Source organism: Protopterus annectens, chromosome 2.part2, assembly GCF_019279795.1.
Source record: "Protopterus annectens isolate FY-2018-M chromosome 2.part2, PAN1.0, whole genome shotgun sequence".
Taxonomy (NCBI): domain Eukaryota; kingdom Metazoa; phylum Chordata; order Ceratodontiformes; family Protopteridae; genus Protopterus; species Protopterus annectens.
In genome coordinates, this window is record NC_056730.1 from 484,143,755 (window position 1) to 484,160,331 (window position 16,577).

Sequence of the window (16,577 nt, forward strand, 5' to 3'; positions counted from 1 at the left end):
GTGTATTTATCTTTGATGAAAATTGATAATCCTCCTCCTTTGTTCTCACGCATTCATTCTGTGTTCTGGAAGTGTGGAAAGCATTATAACCTGGCATGGCTGGGGTGCTCCACAGCCTTAAACCAGGTCTCTGTGACTGCACAGATTTCTGCATCTTCCAAAGTGAGGAATGCTTCCGGTGAGTGCAGTTTCAGATTTAGATTCGTAGCATTTAGCAGCATAACCCTGACATTGTTTTTCAGGGATATTTTTACATCAGGAAGTTCTGAAGAAGTTCCTTGATTAGGGAAGAAAGACCTCAACCTTGAATAAACCTGTTTTGTACTTCGTGGTGGTCATTCTGGTGTTCTGTACTTCATGGTGGTTAATCTGTCCTTCACTGGTAGTTGGATTACTTGGTTTCATATTTGGATTTGTGGTAACAGCAATCTTTCTAAATTCATGCATATTGTCAAAGTAGTCACTTATTTTCTCTTTAGCACTCAGCAACTGGACCTTTGCTTGTTCTTTGAGATTCTCCTTGTTCAACAATATTTTAACCTTTATCAGTTCCTCTAAATACAACTTATTACTACTTAACCAAATTTTTCATTTATTTCCAACCTATTTTTAAAATTCACTTTCATTTTATCCTAATCCTAGCTGTATTTTCTAAAGACATTTCTATATTCCCTAATAACTCTTGAATAATTTTCACTAGACCTTCCTTAAATTCCTGTTCAATAGACATGGGGAAGTGCCAGTGTCTCATTTTTATTTCATTACCCTGCATTTTTATTTTAGTTATATTATTGGAATGTGATCTGACTGTGCTGAGTCTGCATGTCCTCCCTGTGGTCGCGTAGGTTTCCTCCGGGTGCTCTGATTTCCTACTGCATCCCAAAGACATGCTGTAGGTGGATTGGATACTCTAAATTGGCCCTAGGCATGAGTGTATGCACGTGTGTGCCTTCTGTGGAAGGTTGGGGGCCGGGCTGGCAACTCGACACCATAAAAAACTCCAATGCCAATCATGAGCGGACAGGTGATCTGCTGTGGCACCCCATAACCGGGAAAAAGCTGAAAGAAGAATTGGAATGTAATCTGAAATAGTTATTGGATGCATATCAGAACTTTCAATTAAATGTCGTTCTCAAACCTCTACTTAAGCTCCCCACAACCCTACTATACACCTTTTCAATCCCGCCACATACAGCTATGTTCACTATTTGTGTATACTTATTAAACTCTACAATCAATACTGTTGGACGTAACTGTTTTTGTAAATATGTAAATATATTTTTTTAGTCTGTAAAAATATTGATATGTATATATTGTGCTTGCATTTCTGCTTTGTCTCTCTAACATTCTTGTATAACTGATTTTGACCATATTTTTGACTCAAATGTTTGATTCTTTGTAAACTGTGTTTTTTTTTAAGCTTTTCTCCTCGAATCTCCACTGAAAATGGGCCACAAGCCCAGCTGGACCAACTTGGTTAACAAATGTCAATAAATAAATAAAATAAATGCACATGTTTCTATGAAATATAATTTCTGTCTAGCCTAGCCCATTTTTTCTGCCTTGGAGAACATGTAAATTCTCGACAAACTCCTGCTACTGAATTGACACCTTCCATACTAAATATTTTCATAAATATGTTAAAAAAAATCTGCCGTTTTTTGTTATTTTCCCATCTATGCCCTAGCTACATCCTCACTTTTGCAAATGAAATACATTCCTCAACTTTAAGTAATATTCTTTGTTTGAAAGTTGATTATTTCTCCCAGAATTTTCTTATGCTCCATTGTAGCAGTTTTAGGTGGAATACATGCCAGCACAATCCTCCCTTGCCAGTTGCCCCTTACTACTACAAGTCTGGCATTATAATCTTTTTTTCCCTCTTTTATGACTACTGGAGCTCCTCACGCAATTAATACAAGTACTTTCCTTTGTCCCAGATGTTCCACTGAATAACATCCTGAAATTATTTTTTTTTATCAAAATCAATACTCATTTCATTCCAAATGTATCTCCTGTAGCATAGCTATATACACTCTGCATTTTCAATACAGTTCAGTACTCTTTTTTTTTTTTTTTTTTTTTTTTTTTTTATATATATCTGTGAGACCATCCACATTTAAAGATAATATGGAAAGTGTTCTCATTATGATAAGAAACTGCTATTCCCACCTGTTATGTATAACAGCTTTTTAAATGTGTATTTTAGCTTTTGTGTTACATGCATGCATTGTTTGGCAGGTTGAGCCTTTATAAATCTGTTTCTTGTCATATCCATATAAACCTATGTCACATCTTAACAAGACTTCTTGTTTTAATAAAAACCCTAAAAAAAACCCTATAATGTATTAATACAAACACACAAAACTGTGCATCTCTTCAAATAATACATTTTAACCCTCCTAACAGAAACAATTGTCCCAGATTGTCAGCTACACTCACAGGCTTCAATTGATCTACAGTGAAGGTAATATGCTAAGATGCATGGTACAGCCCGTGCTTCTACTTACACTAACTGCTGTCTGTTTTTGTCTTATCTTTATTCCTCTGTCAGATGTAGAAAACAGCTTGAATACTTTAAAGAAATCATCTCCCAGCCATTTAAAGAGAAGTAGTCTGCTTTTATTTCCCTTATCAGCTTGTCTCTGTAGAAACATGAAAACCACTTACACAGTTACCTTCAGCAACAAGCTTCTCATGCTACACTCTGAACATTTATTTGCTAGAGGAAAACTTTTAATTACTTTGTGTTCTTTTATTTATTTGCTTCCCCTTAAAAGTTATTAGATCAAGCCAAGAGCCTTAATCCCATCATTCTCCTATGCAAAATTAAGAAAAAGCATGTTAGTTTTACTTGTATCATGCTCTTTGTCCAGGCTGTCTTCTCCTTTTACATTGCAGTGCCTACATAAACCTGAACAAGAAGAACAAAAAAAAAAAAAAAAGGAAAAATGGACACCTGTTTGCTTTAGTTATCTCTATTACACACAAAAATAACTGAAAAAGCTTTACTTTATAACATGCAGTATATGCCATGTTTTACAAAATTTCTGTTAAGAACAAAAACTGTTTTACTTACCGTTACCTGTTTCCTTCCTCATCCCCTCTTAATCTTCTTTTAAACAAGATATGAAGTAGGGCATATGCTTTGGAGTCCTATACAAATTTAACAAAGTAAAAAAAAGTCCAATATTTCCAGTTTTTCTTGTTCTGCCATATTATACAAATGTAACTGATGCTTTGTAATCCCACATTTATTATTTAATTTCTGAGTTGCTGATTTTCTTTCTGTTGATCTCCATCTCCCAAATCCAGTCATTAGTTCATTTCCAGTCTACTCCTGGTTCTTCTAGTCAACTCCTGTACTATTATCTTTCTCTCAACCATTTTCCTTTGGAACATTGGAAAATATTTCACTGGCATAGTCTGAGATTTATTATCAGAAGAATAAAAAGTAGAATCCTCTTCTGTTTGATAGCTTGCTTTTTGTTGAACAAACTTGTATTTTCTTCTTAGCATGTTCTGCATCAAAAATTACTTTGACCCTCCATGAAAGAGTACTCTAAAGATAGTGGGATGCAGTGACTTGAATCTCACACTTCTCAACATTTCCTAATTTCTGGAACAAATTTACTCATCTTCTGCCTGGTGTACAATGAGTAATCCTTCTCCACAAACACTCTACTGTCTTCGCCTTTCAGTACTTTGTCCTTCTGCCACATTCTGCTGGTAGAATTGCATCTTTACTATAAGAGGTCTTGGCTGCTTTCTCATGGCCAGGTTTTGAGCATATACACAATGTGCCTTTTGTTTAACTACTCCTGCTGTGGAATACCAGTCCAGTTGCTTATTTCTGCTTTCATAAACATGATACAGTCTGTTGCTTCCAGTTTCTCTGATACAGCTGAAAATCTCAGGATCTGATGTCATTTTTATTTGTTCTTCAATGTATGGGCCTTGGATCCAAATCAGACACTTTCCCTTGATTCTAGGATCCAACTCTCAAGCTCCTCCCCTTACCTATAATGCTCCTGAGTACTGCATTACCTCAGATAATTTGCTGCTATAAGAATTCAGTCAGAATTGCATTCTCTTGAGCTCTATATCTTGAATTTATTGGGAATAGTGAGTAAGAACTTCAGAGTTTAACTTTCTTTCTAGATTATAAATTTTATAGTATTCCCACCAGGTTAATTTATCTTTGTTACCATTCTTTGGTGTTCTTATTACCATTGCTGTTTTTTTTTTTTTCATTTCTTTCCTTTACCTTCTCAGTAAGGTATTATTAGTGTTACCATTGTTGATATACCTTTTTCATTAATATATATATATATATATATATATATATATATATATCTTGTTTATAACTTTGTTTCTCTTTGCCCTTTGCAGTTGGGCTTAGTTCTCAACTATGGCTGACAAGCCTACTGGATTTAAAAAGTGCAGTTCCTGTGGGCACAAGATTCCTAACTGATGCCCACAAGGAGTGCGTCTACTGCTTAGGTCCTTACCACCTTGAGATCTCTTGTACTATTTGTGCTGGCTTTAATGCCAGAGACATTAGTGATCATCAAAATAAGCTAGTGCTTAAGGGCCTTTTACCTTCTTCTGCCATTTCTACACCAGAGGCTCAACCCCCATCTCAGAAATCTAAGTCTGTGGAGCCCAGGGAGCATAGAAAGTCCTTTCCTGTCAGATCTTCCAAGTTTGCTCCAACATCAGAGCCACCAGCTAAAATTTCCAGACACTGTGATCATAAACCTTTGGATCTGAAGTCTGTAACTCCTAAGTCTCTTTGGCCCTGAATCCCTGCTTCTCTCCAGAGCCAGTGTCCCCTAGGCCGAGATCTTTTCTACTGGAGACTCCAAGAAAGTCTTCTTGACCTCCTTCCACTTCCTCTTCAATCAGGTCCTCCTGAATTCTTTCTAAAGCAGAAGTAGATAAGATGATGAGAAAATTCCTCAGAACACAGATCCAGATGGGGTCTTACTAGGCGTGGCTCACTTCAGATCCATGAGCCTTAAACCTCCCCTGCATACAGTCATAACTCCATTTCTGATCTGACCCACTGTTTTGGAGCCCTCAGATCTGAGATCTCCAAGAATTGAACCATCAGATCTGAAGATGCTTTAATCTTCAACTCTGATGACTTCCCCGATCTGTTCAGCTTCAAATCCTCAAGTCTCGGAGCCGAAGTATGTGTCAGATCTGAGGGAATGACTTTGACTCCTGAAGCTTTTGGAGCCATTGTTTCCCCTTGGGGCCTTGGAGTTGGACAGCTCAGCTCTGACTCCTCCTTTGAAGTGGAGGGTAAGGGAGGCTGTTGGTTTGTGTGATCTAAGATTCTCAGCTCTGGTCAGATTGGCCTCAGCTTCTCCTGATCCCACTGCCTTCTTGGTGATGGAGAGGGTATTCTTTTCCTCTGTCTGTCTTTTCATCCTATGCCACAGGGACAGCCTCCTTTGGAGACATTTTAGAAATCCTACACCAAAAAGGTGGTTGGTTTTCCCAAACCCCTTCTCAAGAGGAATGATTGTTTCTAGAAGCTTTTGGGTGTGGCCCATGTACATCTTGGGTCCCCCCCCCCATGGATGAGCTTATAGATATTGTCTCTCACTGGGCATGGAAGGAACTGGACACTGTAGAACTAATCCTTAGGTATGCAGACAAGATTCTTGGAGCACCTACAAGACAGACAGTATTGGAGTAATGGAATTCCCGTGGATGCCATGGTTGTTGCTGCAGCCATTAAAAAGGAGCTGGCTAAGCAGAGCTTCTCTGTCCATCTCCCTAATACAGAATCTAGGGAATTGAACAGATATGGGAAGCAAGTTTATGCATCAGTGACCTTTGCTTTACGGTCACTAACTACCTGGCACATTTCATTAGGTTACAGAGGGACTTGATTAAGGAACTCTATAACTCTACCCCTGGGTCCATGTAGGTGGAGGAAGAGAACATTTTTTCTTCATGACTGGCCACCCTACACTCTATTCAATAATGACTACAATTAGTGTAGACTAAGTGTACACCGTTCTGAGTGAACAGACAACATAGACATAACTCGCACCTTCTTCCTCCTAGTTTTAGTTTTCCTACTAATATTCTTGTAGCTTTAAATATTGGCAGGGATTCATAAAGGTTACCAGAAAGTGTAGACTACATGTACACTTGGTGTAATCTTTCTGAGTGACTAGAAATCAGAAAAAGTGTGTTAAGAATGTTATTAAATACATATTGTGTACACTTAGTGTAGGCTTTATGAAATCTGACCTTATATCTAATATGTCCATGAGATTAATCTCATACAGCTGAAGGTTCCTCATGGGCCACAGGTACAGCCATGGACATTAGGAGACATGCCTGGATGTGATTGTGTAACTTTGCAGAGCCCTTTAAAGCATCATTCATGAATGCTCCCTTTGATGGATCTTCTTTGCTTGGGCCCACTTTTAAAGAGACACTTTCCTTCAGTGAGCAAGATGGAAAGACATTTGTCTGCAGTGGGAATCTGCTTCTCTACCATGCAGAGACCTTTTTTTTTAGAAATCAACTTGGTGGTAAGAAGATGTGGTTCCAGAAACCTCAAGGACCTTTTCAAGAATCACATGGAGATTTTTCTTCTAGAAGCAGAGGGGAAATAACAATGAGAGACACTGCCCACACAGCAGAGGTAGTCCACAAAATCAAAGGTTCTGAGATTCCTTATCAGACTGACCCTTTCAGCATTTTGGAAAAGTTGCCTGAATGCTTTCCCTCTGGTGACAGTTGGGGAGCATTTGTTCTTACACCCAAAAACCTAGACAGCCATCATAAAAGACATATGGGTGCAAAGAATCATATCCAGAGGACATTTCATTCCCTTAATGGAAAGAAAACATATCCCTGGTGTTCCACCCAATCAATGGGAGTCAGCAACTTGGGAAATTCAAAAGCTGCTAGAAAAAAAGTCATCCAAGAGATCCCACCAGAACAGAGAGTACCCAGATTTTACTCAAAGTTATTTTTAGTGCCAAAGAAAATGGGGGATGTGAGACCTCTCCTGTATCTCAGTTATCTGAACCCATTTGTAAAGAACTCCAAATTCCAGATGGTCACAATATAGTCCATGCTGCCTCTTTTACGGAAGGACAACTGGATGTGCTCTGTAGATTTTCAGGATGCATACTATCACATAAAAATGAACAGATGCTGTTAAAGATATCTGCACTTCTGGCTGTGAAACAGCCATTATCAGTTCAGAGCCCTGCCCTTTGGTCTCACTACAGCCCTCCAGGGTGTTCAGCAAATGCATGGCAATGGTAGAAGCTCATCTAAGACTGCATGGATTCAGTGTGTTTCCTTATTTAGATGACTGGCTCCTTACCACATCAACCAGGCATCTCCTAGAAAAAGCCAGGGATTACTTACTCCAATTATCCCAGTCTTTAGGAATAACTATCAATCTCTCAAAGTCTCCTCTTCAAACAGTTCAAGTCTTGGAGTTTATAGGGGCTTGTCTAGAGACAGTCAATCATCTCAGTCTCTTACCACAAAACAGAATCCTCACTTTGAGATTGCATGTCAGACAGGTTCTCCTTTACTCCTCTCCCCCAGCAAAACTGATTCTCAAAGCCTAGGGTTGATGACTGCTGCAATTACTTTGATACCTACTGCTCGTCTTCATATGAGAATCCTCCAGTGGACTCTGGCAGTATAATGGTCCTTTCTTTAACAGCCTTTGCAACATCCTATAGAACTATCTCGACATTACAAGGACTCCCTTCTGTAGTAGATTTAGTCCAATGAGATTTGTCAAGGATGTCCCTTTGTCACTCTTCCTCCAAACACCCCACTGACGACAGGCACCTTCCAATTGGGGTGGGATGGGGTGCATTTCTTCCAACAGACTTGACCAATAGCCACAGAAACACTCCTGGAGTAAGGTACCTCCAAAACGAAAATAGTATCCAAGGAGAAAAAATAAGAAGGTACTCCACGACTATCAAAGAAAACCAGTCCACTGATGTGATATAAAAAACAAAACTTTTATTTGGTAAGCGCTTTCACGTCTGAGGAAGCGTCTGTGGAGACGTGAAAGCGCTTACCAAATAAAAGTTTTGTTTTTTATATCACATCAGTGGACTGGTTTGCTTCGATAGTAGTGGAGTACCTTCTTATTTTTTCTCCTCTTCCGACAGACTGTTCAAGGCATGTGGTCCCAAGAGGAGACTAATTTGCATATAAATATCTTGGAGATGAGCATGGTCCTTTTAACATTGCAGGCCTTTCAGAACTCTCTTCCTGTAGCATTGCTAACCAAATGGACAACATGTCCGTAATTTGGTACATCAGCAAATAAGAGGGAACCAGATCTTATCCCCTTTGCCAAGAAGCAATGAGAGTTTGGCAGTGGGCCATCTCTTCCAACCACTTCCTTGTAGAGATGCACATACTGGGAATATCCACCATTCTAGTAGACAAGCTCAGCAGATCTATTCTGAAGCCTCACAAATGGTCTGTCAGTCAGGGGCAAACATGGTCTTACAGAAATGGTGTCAACCTTGCTACAATCTATTCGCCCCTCACCTCAACAAAAAGTGCAGCAGGTGCGTTGCCCTAATTCCTTCACAGGGACAGTCACTGAGAGGTGCTCTAGTCCACATTTGGCCATCCAGTCTTCTTTATGCTTATCCTCCCCTCCCCCTAATTCCCAAATTCCTTCAGAAAGCATTCCGATTGAAGAGCAAGGTAATCCTCATTGCCCTCTTTTGAACTTGGCAAATTTGGTTCCCCTTCCTATGGTCTCATCTAGTATGTCTTGCTTGGGCATCGATCCCCAGTCCAGATCTTCTGTCACATCCATCAGGGATGACTCATCTGAACATTGCAGGTGTCAGGCTGACCACATGGTTTCTCTAATTTCAATGCTGGCTAGACATAACAGGCTTAACTCTCCTGTATGCCAAATTTTATTCTCATCTCAGAAGTCCTCTATAAGAAAGATTTATAAAAGTAAATGGAAAACATTTCCTTTTTGGGCAGAGAGTCAGATCCTGTCACTGCTCCAGTTGCTGTTGTTTTATATTTTTCAAGGTAGGGTGAGTTTCTTAACCATCAAATTTCAGCTGGCAGCCATCTCTAACTTTCATATTGGAGATTATGCTTTCCCTTAGCTTCATCCAAGTGATGTAAGGCATTTCTTAAAGGTACCTTTTTGCTTAGACCTCTGATTAAGAAACCTACTTCACCTTGGGATCTTACTGTTGTATTACAAAGTTTAGTACAATCACAGAGTTACCTTACACACTGATCATTCCTTTTTACCCAAAGTTGCCTCAGAAACAAACATCAGTCAAGTCAAAAATGTGAGTGTTTTCTTCCCTAAGTTTGAGAATACATGCTTCACCTTTTAGATGAACATATGCAACTTTGTTTCTATCTTCATAGAATGAAAGATTTTAGAAAAACTGACCAATTGTTTCATTTATGAAGAACAATTTGGGAAGACCACTATCAAAAAACTACATTAGCCAAATGGATAACAGATTGTATTTCCCATTTAGTCTTCCAGAGATTTAACCTTGCCAAGACCACCAAAAGCGCATTCAAGTAGGTCAGTGGCTATGTCAGCTGCTTTTTGGGCAAGAGCTTCCATTGATGATGTTTGTGGAACTGCCACTTGGTCCATTGCTCATACCTCTATTGCTCATTACAAGTTGGATATCATCCATCTCCAGAAACAGGGCTGCATTTGGTTTTGCAGTTTTCCAGAACATCCTTCCATGAGGACTGCCCAAGGTTACTGTAGCTGGGGACTCTGCCCCATACATTGAGAAACAAATGAAAATAACAACATCAAATATAAAAGTAATGTACTCACCATAACTATGCATCTTTGTTGTCCATTTTCATTCTTCCTCTTCAACACCCCCCACCCATATCTTTGGGAGTGACCTGATGAAGTTTTTCGTTATGAGCCACAGTTCTTGTTTGAGCCCCTATTCTGTTGCTACATCAATTTTTCAACAGTACCATGACAAAGTTTTACATTTATAAAATACTATAGTAGCAACAAACTTGATCTGAGGTATTGCAGTCCTCAGAGGCATTATGGGTAAAGGGCGGATGTCGAGAGTCAGCTCCTAAAATCTGGAGAAAGTGACTAAGTCAGATACGAAGGTCGGATCTCAGAACCATATGTTCAGGAAGAATGAAAATGGACAAAACAGATGTATAGTTATGGTGAGTACATAACTTTTTATTTTATATACGTCTGCTAATTCACCATTTTTTGAAAATCTCTTCTTCAGCAGTCTCATATTCGTGCAGCCCTTTCTTCATTTCGATCTCTGATTTTTACAGTTTTACCAGCTCATCTGAATATCCGTTTAAAGTTTCTTCCATTTTATTTTAATCAGCTCAGCACATTTGACTTATTATTTCCTGTAGATTACGGAAAGTCATGGCTTGTGCCAAAGCTGGAATTGGAACTGTTTTTTTGCTGAACAGCTGCAGGATTCTTTAAAGCTAGTGTTTTTTCTTCACATTTTCATATTGATTTTCTTTCAGGTTCTCTAGGTTCTTTTTTGCTGGCATCCAGGCAGTGCACTTACCAACCAGTAACTGACGTTTTCCTAAAAAGACAAATTCACTGGCATTCCCTTCTGAGTACTATTTTCACACTAGGAGAGCTAAAATGAATCTGATACTCAGTGTGCAGCCATCTTGGAAGTCCATCTTGCAGAAAAAGTTTTTGAGAAATTGGGCAAAAAAAAGTTTTTGCGAAATTGGACAAAAAAGGGAAAACAAGCCAAAACTGTGAAAGAATGTTCTCCCCTACACCAAATATAACAAGAGTTACCCTTTTAAACCTTGACATCTGCCTCTTATGCAAGAAAAAGGGAGGCCTTTCTGGCTAAAAGACCGAGACAGGATGGTAGGCAGCACCTGAGAGCTTGGGGGATCCAAGGACCATATCCTTCCCATAGAGCAACTGTGACTGTGCACAGCATCCATCCTGTCCTCCCATCCCCAAATCCACTCCATCCCCACCCTTGCCAACAAGGAGACTTCCTTACTTCCTACAGCAGTGGAAACTCATCAATGAGGACTAGTGGGTCCTAAATATCATAGAAAAAGGTTATTCCATTCACTTACAGGGGAGACACCCTTCATTGGTGTTCTTCCTCCCATCTTACTAGAACTTCTGAAATAAGGGTCCATTCAACCAATCAGTGTAGGAAAGAAGGGCACAGGGATTTATTCAAGGATCTTTCTAGTCCCAAAAAAGGAAGGTATGTGGAGATCGATCTTAGATTTGTCAAAATGATCAAGTTTCTGTACATTTCCAAATGCAGAATATTAACCCTTCGAAAATTGCTAATTATAATCATTCAAGGAGCCTAGATTGATACCATAGACCTGAAGGATGCCTGCCTTCATACTCCTCTTTCACAGAAGCACAGAGGATATCTTTGGTTTGTGACAGAATGGTTGCAGTATCAGTTTTGTGCTTTACCATTTGGCTTATACACTGCTCCTAAAGTTTTCACTAAATATCTAACTCCAGTTATTGCCCATTGCAGAACCTTAGGGCTGCATATTTACCCATCCCTGGGTGACTACCTCAACCAGGAAAAATCCATTCTTGAACTTCAATCAGCCCTGCTTGAAGAAGGGAGGCCTCAGTCTCAACCTCCACAAATCCCAGCTTCAGCCTCAGACAAGAATTCTCTTTTTCGGTGCACTGATATATTCAGTAAAACAAAAGGCCAACTTATAATGCAGACAGTCTCTGCAAGGGAATACCTAAGGACCTTGGGATGTGTGGCATCCTGCATCTTAATGATCCCACTTGCAAAGCTACACATGAGAAAGCACCAATGGTTCTTAAAAAGCTCTTGGGAAAAGCATTATCATCCCCTAGGAATCATAGTGCTGCTTCTCCACTGCCTAAAAAAAGTATCTACTTTGGTGGAAAGACTCCATCCTGCAAAAATCCAGAGGTAAACTTCTCTCTACTAGAGACAGACAAAACCATCCCATCATACAGTTTTTAAGTAGTCTGGGGTGAACACTTAGGAGTTGAAGGAGTAGGGCATTTGGATCCCAGAGTAAAGGAAACTGCATATAAACCAGAAAGTGTTGATGACAGTGTTTCTAGCTATGAAAACTTTTCAAAGCAATCTGAACCCAGGAACACTGCAGATTTGGGCAGACAACATCACAGTTATGTGGTACATAAAACAGGTTGGGGGGGTTCATTCATACCTTCTGTGCTGTCTGACAGTAAGGATTTGGCTCTTGGCACAAGAATTGTAACTGACATATATAACATCCTACATCCCAGGCCAGAACAACATCATAGCAGACTTTCTGAGCAGGGACCTACTTGACCCAAATGAATGGATGCTGAAGAGAGACATTTTTCTGGACTTATTTGCTTCTCAGAACAGACAACTGCAAATGTTCTACTCCAGAAGTCAACAGAAGGGGACATGGAAGATGAATAACATATTTTTCAAATGGACAGATCTTTTTCTGGATGCCTATCCTCCTTTACCATTGATTAACAGGGCACTGATAAAAGTGAGGTCAGACAGGTCATACCCCCTTCTGGTCAAGGCAGCACTGGTTCGCTCTTCTCCCAACTCAGCCAAGGAAGATACTATATTCCATTAGTGATAGATCTACTCACCCAGCTAAAGGGGCCTGTCATTTATCCACACCTGAACACACAAACTAACAAGCATGGAGGATTTGGAGGATTGTTTTTTTAACTCCAGAAAATGCACACTACTCTACTGAAGTGTTATATAGCCTGAGAGAAGCAAAAAAAACAACTATCAGAAAATTATACTTATCCAAATGGAAAAAGTTTTTATCTTGGTGTCTGGCCAAAGGTTTTACTCCTCCTCATGCAGATATTAATCTAGTGTTGGAATACCTTTTGAGATTATATGACTAAGGCCTTTTTTATTCCAGTATTAAGGTACATGACTCTGCTATCTCTGCCCTGCTTCCTTTGTTTCCCTTATGTTTTTTGCCACCACCTGAAACAGCTCCTACTAAACGTTTTACACCTAAGACCTCCCAAGAAATACCTGCCTCGTCTTGGGACTTTGAACTATGAATTAGAGAAACATATCCTGCCACCTTTTGAGCCAGTTTCTGCTACGTGGAAGACCACCCTTATAGCTATCACCTCAGCCAGGCAGGTCTCAGAACTACAAGCCTTGATGTGCAAGGAACCTTTCATTGTTTTTCACAGAGACAGAGTTACCCTCAGAACAAAAAACCCTTTTATGCCCAAGGTATTATCAGAACTCTCCTTGAATCAAGCTCTCCACCTACCAATGTTCTTTCCTAACTTGCAAAATAAAGCTGGTCAAGTCCTATATTCCCTGGATATGCACTGTCAGATCGGGTATTAGATAACCAGAACAAAGTTCCCAAATAGAGCATAACAACTGCTAGCCTTTGCAAAAGGGAACAAAGGTAGATTCATCTCCAAACCGACTATTTCAAAATGGATATATCCAATTGTATTTCTGTTACATTCATCATGGAAAGCCATTACCAGCTTATGGTCATGGCTGACAACACAAGACCCAGGCAGCTACCACTGCCTTCCCTAATGGGTGTCCCTACTCAGGCCATTTTTGAGTTCTAGGCCAGGCTTTGCCACTGCTATCCTGCAGAACTTGCTGTCCTAGGGGCCACCAGACAACCTACCTCCCAATCTGTAGCTTTTGGAGTCCTCCCAAGTATCAGTACTGTAACATTGACTACAAATAATATAATACACTTATGTTACACTTACTATAATTGTAGATGTTGAATAGATCAGTGCTGCAGTACAAATTCCCACTCTCCTACCCCTTTATCTGCTGGCCTCTTCCCCATATCTGTTTTTTTTTTTTGGCCAGGTATCCTTTATCCTTCATCACCATCGTCCCCTCCTTCTAATCTACCTTTATCTTTTCAAAACTGTGATAACTGGAAGGGTCATGTTGTACTCAGGCATCAAACTGCCTATCACAACCTAGGAAGACCTGAAGATTGTTCTGACAGATACCACACACATATTCTGGCATCCAGACATCAGTCCTTGGACTTGAATCAGCTAGGAATTATGTAAAGACTTGGAAGTGGGCTACTTGTGAACTTCTGTATGGGAGGAAGTCCCAAGAATCAGTACTGAAATAATGACCTACTCGACCATCTCCAGTTATAGTAAGTGTAACACAACTGTACTTTATATGACCAAGGTTTTCTTCATAACTTTCCTTACATTCATGAATGACTGATCTCAGTTTTCTATAGGCTAGACTGAAGCTAGGTTTGGTGTCCCTAGTTCTATATTTTTTGTATAGTTTTGTTTCTTTAGCAAGTTGCTGATATGCTTATTCCATCAAACAGGCAAGAGCACACAAGGACTGAAACTTATTGTATAGCTACTCAATACGGAGGTACATTGCAATTCAAAATGTTCCTAGAAATGTAATGGATCAAAATTACAATTTTTTTACAAAGAATCTAAATTAAATTCAGATTTTTAAATGGTTTATAACTAGGGATCCAAAGCTACAATGAACAATCAGTGATTCTGTCCCAGTTAGAGATAGAGCTTCAAAACTGAAAACCGATATGGTAAGAATTATTCAGCAGACATATGGGTATGATCTCTGAAATGCACCTGAAGATAATGTTTTGGTCCTGTTGATTACTAAATGAATGTGTTAAAATACAATTAGTAGAGACAAATTGTTCAAGGAAAGCATATACAAAAATTCCCCCTCAATGAATGAACAATCAGTACCAACCCTCCAGTATATGTGTGGATAATTAAGGTCAACTAATAAAATGATGTTGCTTTTGCTTTCAAAAATACTACCTAAATCTTGAAAAAAAATATTTGCTGTTGCAAATTAAGTTTGGGACTGCTGTAGCAGCAATTAATTTTATGGATTGACTAGTGTTCAGCAGTTGTGGTGCAACCTCCTTGTTCTTGTTGCAAGTGTCTAACGTGGCCAAAACTGAATCGTGTACAAAAATAAAAATGACAGTCCCTGAAGTGTTTATTTTTAGACACTGAAACTGTTGAAATCTGAGAATATTAATGTTGTTAATCTGCCAGGCTCAGGTAATAAACTACTGCCATTACTGGATCCTATGCTGGTCAGTGTTCTGCAGCCCATTTATGCTGTCGTTATTTGTGTAAGTCGCCTGGATTAGGAGTGTTCATAATAGTAATCATTCAGCTATGCTGTGTGTACTGGTCATTTTAATGTGTATTAGCTTGTGCTCTGGTGCTTTTTTAGAACATACATTATTCAGAATAATTTGCATATAACCTTTCAAGGCTGTATACTGTGTATCCCCTGCAACCCTTACTGCTTTGTCACCTGTTGCTGGACACCCCATAACACCAATGAAGACCTCCCAACAACTTGTGCTAAATGATGCTTTGAAGGACATTTGTAAAGAAGAATCTACAGCATTCTAATAGCATGATGTGGAAATTTACCATAAGAAAAGTTTATTTGATAATCATGTGGGTGGAATGATCCATTGACCATTTTTAGCCATGACCCAGGCATAAGGTGTGAATATGGACAAAGTACTTTGTACTTTAAGTTCTCATATACTACTCAATTTACATTAACATTTACATGTGCATGTGCATGCTCGGTAATAAGTGAAGTACCCAATATTAACATCCTGAGAAATATACACCTTCAAAGCAAGTACAGACATTCAGATAATGAGCATGAATATTATAGTAGTTAGAATTTTAGTAAGATATACTGCTTATATAAGACTATGATACAATCTTGCTTCTGCTTTCTAGAGCTATATGACCCCATTGGAGGGATTACCCTCAATTATATACATATTTGCACAGATTTTTCAGATATTGAGTTACTCAGAAGGCAAACACATGGCACTGCTGTCAGTACATTTATCTATTCCATGTTTCAGTTGTAAGTATGAATACAGTAAGCAGTACTAACTTTACAGTATACATGACATGGTCACAAACATGGTCACAAACCAAACATGGCAGTAGTAATGTAAATAATTGAGCCCACAATTTGTGACAACAAATGCTAGTCAAAACACTTACAAGGATTGTGAACTGCTGTTCGAAAAAAATAAGACACAGTTATCCATGGCTAGATTTGTTTTGCAGCACCCATTGAAATTTGATTAAATCCAGACCCAGCTCAACTGATTAAAAGCTAAAAGTTAACATTATTGTAACTTCCATATCATGTATGTCTCCAGTAGTCAGGTAAATATTTTTTTCTTGGTCAGTCCATGACTTTTTTAAATGTAATTTCTTACTGTACAGCTACTTGTTTGCCATCGTGGTTGTACAAGTTTCCCCTTTCCCATCTGGAACTATCATGAGGACATTAGTCTGATGAAGCCTACACAAAGGCAGCACCGCAGCCTTCAGGCCATGCCATAAGTAAGGCAGTCCCTTTTTTGTATGTCTGGTGCTCCCTGTGGCCATCGTGATCACCAACTCTGTATTTCTTTCGGTTTTCTCCTCCCCCTTCATTAACATACATCCACCTTTTAAGATA